The following is a 5,759-nucleotide window of genomic DNA, read 5'->3' as shown; positions in this document are numbered from 1 at the left end:
CCATCGCCGTGACACAAAGGGAGCGGCGCCTCCCTAATTATGACACAAAATATCAAAAAACTGCAGAGACTTCAAGCCGGCGTTCTGACACCGAACAACTTCTTTTTCTTCTGAGCTTAGTTAATTGCTTAATTACCCAATTAGCCTAATTACCTTTTCTAGTCAGGCCATATAAATAAATAAAAGTGAGTAAGAAATTGCTGGAGCTCGGGAATCGAACCCCGGTCTTTGGAATGCGAGACGAGCATGCTATCCATTCCGCCATGCCAGCTCGATGGTTTGGAATGAACAAAGGCTTGTCTAGTGAATACGGTGTCTTCGCTCACTGCCGTCCTCCTCCCTTCCCTTCCAGCGAGGTTTAGCTGTCCACCGAGATATGAGATAGAAATACATTTCCTTTCCTCAAAAACCAATTTACCGATGAGCGAGGCGTCGAATGGGCGATGGCGTTCTATGGATTCCCTGGCAGCGTTGCAATACGCTCTCGCGTTCCACTCTTAGAGGCCAAGCTTAACGTCTTAGCCACACATCAGTGACCGCACTTTAGGTCAAAAAAGTGCACCCCCCACCCCCTGAATTTTGACGGGTATCCACCGAGATATGTGAGACAGTTAATGCGTAATTTTCTTTGCTCAAATACAATTTTCATTTTCTTCATTACGGGCAATCTTTGTCATTCTTTCACTCCCACTTCCTCCCTTCCTCTACGGTGCGGTTCAGGTGTCCGCCGAGACGACAGAGAACTACAGCCCCATTTCCTTTCCTCAAGAACCGTTGCGTTCAAACGGCAAGGCATCGCGCCGAACGGGTGGTGGCATTCCGTGGACTGCCTGGCAGCGCTGCAACACGCGGTCGCGTTCCACTCCTAAAGGCGAAGCTTAAGCGTCATTAATAGCAGTTAATTAGTATTCAGGCATAAATCAGTAATTAACCATTAATTAGTGATTTGTCATCACTTAGTAATTAGTACTCAATTACATGTGACGCCACCAGTGCCACAGAAGCAGTGAGAGTGGTGCGTAAAACGCTTTCGCCTCTATGCACTTTAGACAGTCAAAGTGCGCCCTGAATTTTTGTTTTAAATAGTGACGCCGAAACGCGGACACATCTCCCTACACGGCTGCCGTCACGGCTTCTAACGACATTATGAGCCATTAAAGACTAATAATAAACTTAATAAACTAAGCTAAGCCTAACTTGCAGAGAATCGCAAACCGCTTTAGAGCCGCGGTGGCCGTGGCACGTAGTAAGCAGACGACGCGCGCCTCCGTCGCTAATAGAAAGCCAGCGCATGCGCACAGAGCTGCGGGGGTGTGACGACAGCACTTGACGACTGTGACGACAGGCGCTCGTCTACCAAGCCGGAGTTCCCGGGTTCGAACCCGACCGCTGCGGCCGCGTATCGATGGAGGTGAAAGGCCAGAGGCGCCCGTGTGCTGTGCAATGTCAGTGCACGTTAAAGATCCCAGGTGGTCGAAATTATTTAATAGCCCTCCACTACCGCACCCCTTTCTCGCTTTCTCCTTTCACTTCGACTTTCCGCCCTTTCCTTACTGCGCGGTATAGGTGTCCACGGAGATATGTGAGGCAGATACTGCGCCATTTCCTTTCCACAAAAACGAATTTACGAATCTACCTCTCCCGCCAGGGTGTTTCGCGAGGACGCCGCCTGGGGATAAGCGCATGCGCATTCATGTCTTTGAAGAGGCGGATTGACTGATATTGTTGCGCTGCTTTAGCACGATCCACTTTGTTTTAGCGAAACTAGGAACTAGAAATAAACGCTTCTGCGTAAGATCACTCACACTGCAGTTTTCCGTAATGAGAACTGAGCGATGTGAAGTTGGAGACGAAAGAATCCTGAAGCGAATTACTTTCACAAGGTGCTGCAGTGGGTGCACCTTCAGGAGTGGCTTCGAAGCCGCCTGGGCGTTCAGATCCAAGGTTCATCAACTGTTAATAACGCTGGCTTTCTTTTTTTTGTTACGGCTGTATTTGAAGCCAGTTTTGCGATGGCCGCGAATTTTACCTTTCAAATGATCTTCAGAACCGAAACCCATGCCACGTTGGCTGCAAATTAAAAAAATATAGTAATGGTGCATTACTGGCGCCCTGACAGAGTGGTCATTTTAGCGCCGCTTTAACCAAAGGAGAGCAGTAGCTTGGAAAGCAAAGGCGCATAGCTGCCCGCCTGAAACATTGTACACCTTAGTCGTGCTTTAAGCTGCAGTGGAAACTTTCAAATGACCTTTATAACTAAAGCCCTTGCCACATTGGCTACCGATAAAAAAAAGAAAGGAAAGGTGCATAACTGGCCCTTTGGGGCAGTGGGCAGTTTATTGCCGTTTTATGCTACGAAACAGGTGAAGTGTGGGGGAGAGAGAGAGAGAGAAAACTTTATTACAACAGGAATTCGGGGAACGCCCCAGGGTCTCCGCACGACCCCAATCCACTCAAGTGTTTATGTTCCTAAGGTCCATAACACTGGCAGCCCGGCCGGTGGCAATCGTCTGCACGGCCGGGTCCTCCGAGCGCAGCAGGGTCTCCTAGTCCTCCCATGTCTTCAGGTTCTCTAGGTCCCGCGGGGGAGGGTCCGCCGGGCAGAGCGAAATGAGTTCAGCTACGTAGCGTAGCGGTTGTCACAAATGTGCGCAGCATGCGTTGGCATTACACATCGCTGTGGCTGAAAGGCTGCAATGAAGGCGTGGGCCATCGGCGTACATTGTGTTCATTGGCGGTGACAACCCTTTGGACTGCGGTCACTTCAAGGCGGAAGCCTTTAATGCTTCATCAGTGTAAGCAGGAGTTGCCGACAGAAATGTCACGCTTTTAAATGGGCCGAAATGATCGTGACGTCACAGTGCGCGAATTTCAAACGGGGCTAATTGTCTTCGGCTAGGAACCATGCAACCAATTAAAGGGATGGAATACTGATCCTCCAAGTAAGTGCGACTGAGTTTATTAAGCATGAAATGCTTTTAGCCCCCGTTGTCGGCAGTGTGGTGACGTCACGCCGAGACCGAGAGCCATCATCCGGGCACTGAAATCCAGTCATCCGGGCACTGAAATCCAGATATCCGGGCACTGAAATCCAGTCATCCGGGCACTGAAATCCAGTCATCCGGGCACTGAATTCCAGTCATCCGGGCACTGAAATCCAGTCATCCGGGCACTGAAATCCAGTCATCCGGGCACTGAAATCCACTCATCCGGGCACTGAAATCCACTCATCCGGGCTCTGAAACGAGAACATCCGGGCACCGTACGAGACTTAGCGAGATTTAACGAGACTCCGTAAGCCCTCCTACGCGACCGGCATGCAAGCGCTGGTTGGTCTCCAAACGAGACAAAAAATAACTGCTGCCAGTGCCTTCTCAATGCTTATCAAGATATCAGTGGAGCTGTGGGTTTGATAACGCACGGAATTATAATTTCCGATTTCTAATAACGCGTGCAAAAACCACATAAATTGCATGTTGCACTTCGTTGTCGTACGTCATCCGGGGGAGAAGCGCTGCGTTCAAAGAGCAAGGCATCGCGCCGAACGGATGGTGGCGTTCCTCCCTTCCTTTACGGTGCGGTTCGGGTGTCCACCGAGATGGCAGAGAATTACTGCGCCATTCCCTTTCCTCAAAAAACCTTGCGTTCAAATCACAAGGCATCGCGCTGAACAGGTGGTGGCGTTCCTCCCTTCCTGTACGGTGCGGTTCGGGTGTCCACCGAGATGACATTAGGCCCGTAAACATTTCATGCTTACTCTACTCTCGGTTACGGGAGAGGCAGAGATTTTTTAATTAGTTAATTAACCAACAAGTTTAATTAACCTTTATAGTGAAACCAGATCAATAAATAAAACCGAGTATGAAATTGGTCGAGTTGAGGAATCGAACCAGGGTCTTCGGAGTGCGAGACAAGGACGCTACGCTCCGCCATGCCAGCTCGATGGTTTGAAATCAACAAAGGTGCGTGCAGTGAATACGGTGTCTTCGTTCGCTCCCATCTTTCTCCCTTCCATTACGGCGAGGCTCAGGTGTCGATCGAGACATGCGAGACAGATTTCGTTTCCTCAAAAGGCAATTTACCGACGAGTGAGGCGCACAGCCGCCCGGGTAAATTAGTAAATTGGTTTTTGAGGAAAGGAAATGGCGCATTATCTGTCTCCCATATCTCGGCGGACACGTGAACCGCGCCGTAAGAGAAGGGAGGAAGGTAGGAGTGAAAGAAGAAACAGGGCAAGGGGTGTCGTAGTGGAGGTCTCCGGAATAATTTCGACCACCTGGCGATCTTTAACGTGCACTCGCATCGCAAAGCGCACGGCCGCCTCTGGCGTTTCACCTCCATCGAAACGCGGCCGCCGCGGTCGGGTTCGAACCCTTGTACTCCGGCTCGGTAGACGAGCGTCTTACCACTGAGCCACCAGCGGCGGTCAAGTGCTTTCGCGACTTCATCTCACCCCCGCTGCTCTGTGCGCATCCGCTGTGTTTCTATTAGAGACGGAGGCGCGCGTCGTCTGCTTACTACGCGCCCCGGCCACCGCGGCCCTAAAGCGGTTTGCGATGCTCTGCAGGTTAGGCTTCGCTTAGTTTATTAAGATTATTATTAGCCTTTAATGCCTCATAATGTCGTTAGCAGCCGTGTCGGCAGCCCTGTCGGGAGATGTGTAGGAAGATGTGTCCGCGTTTCGGCGTCACTACTTAAAAAAACTGTGTCGAGGCTCAGAATCCAACCAAGGCCTTTGGCATTTGAAGGCATTAACTACTCATTTGGTATCTCAACTAGTCATTAAGCACTCATTACTAGTTAGTAATGATTGGTTAATGACTAACTAGTGATGACTAACCGGTCATGACTTAATCATTAGTTAGTCATTTATTCATGACTATTTAGTCATGATTGGTTAGTCATCACTAGTTAATCATTAACCCTTCATGACTTGTCATGACTGGTGAGTCATTAGGCATGGTTAGTCATGACAAATTATGAACAATGACTTATTAGTCATGATCGGTTATTCATTAAGCAGTCATGACTAGTTAGTCATTATCCAGTCATGACTAATTATGACTGATTAATGACTTGTTACTCATGGCTAGTCATGACTGGTTTGTCATTTCTGGGTAGTCATGACTACTTGGTCATTAACCAGACATGAGCACTTTGTCATTAAGCAATCATGACTAGTTAGACATCAACTAATTAGTTATGACTAGCTAGCGATTAACCATTCATCGTTTAACTAGTCATGACTACCCAGCCACGACAAACCAGTCATGACTAGTCATGACTGCTTAATGACTAACCAGTCATGACTTACCATAAGTAATGACTAACCAGTCATGGCTTAGTAATAACTAACCACTCAAGACATACCATAAGTAATGACTAACCAGTCATGACTAACCACTAATGACTAGTTGGGTCAAAATTAATTACTCATGACTCATGATGTACTAGTCATGATTGGTTATTGACTAAGTAGTCATGATTGATTAATGACAAACTAGTCATGACTAGTTAAACGATGACTAGTTAATGACTAGCTAGTCATAACTAATTAGTTGATGACTAACTAGTCATGATTGCTTAATGACGAACTAGTCAGGTCTGTTCGATGGCTAGCTAGTCACAACCACCCAGCCACGACCAACACGTCATGACTAGTCATGAGTAACCAGTCATTAAACAGTGATAACTAGTCATGGCTGGCTAATGCCTAACTAGTCATGACTACATAATTAATAACCGGTCATGACTAACCA

The sequence above is a fragment of the Amblyomma mixtum genome, chromosome 10, assembly GCF_055824585.1.
Source record: "Amblyomma mixtum isolate Tamu chromosome 10, ASM5582458v1, whole genome shotgun sequence".
In the NCBI taxonomy this organism is placed as follows: Eukaryota; Metazoa; Arthropoda; class Arachnida; order Ixodida; family Ixodidae; genus Amblyomma; species Amblyomma mixtum.
The sequence above is the reverse complement of the archived record's forward strand: the minus strand, read 5'-3'. Positions refer to the sequence as shown.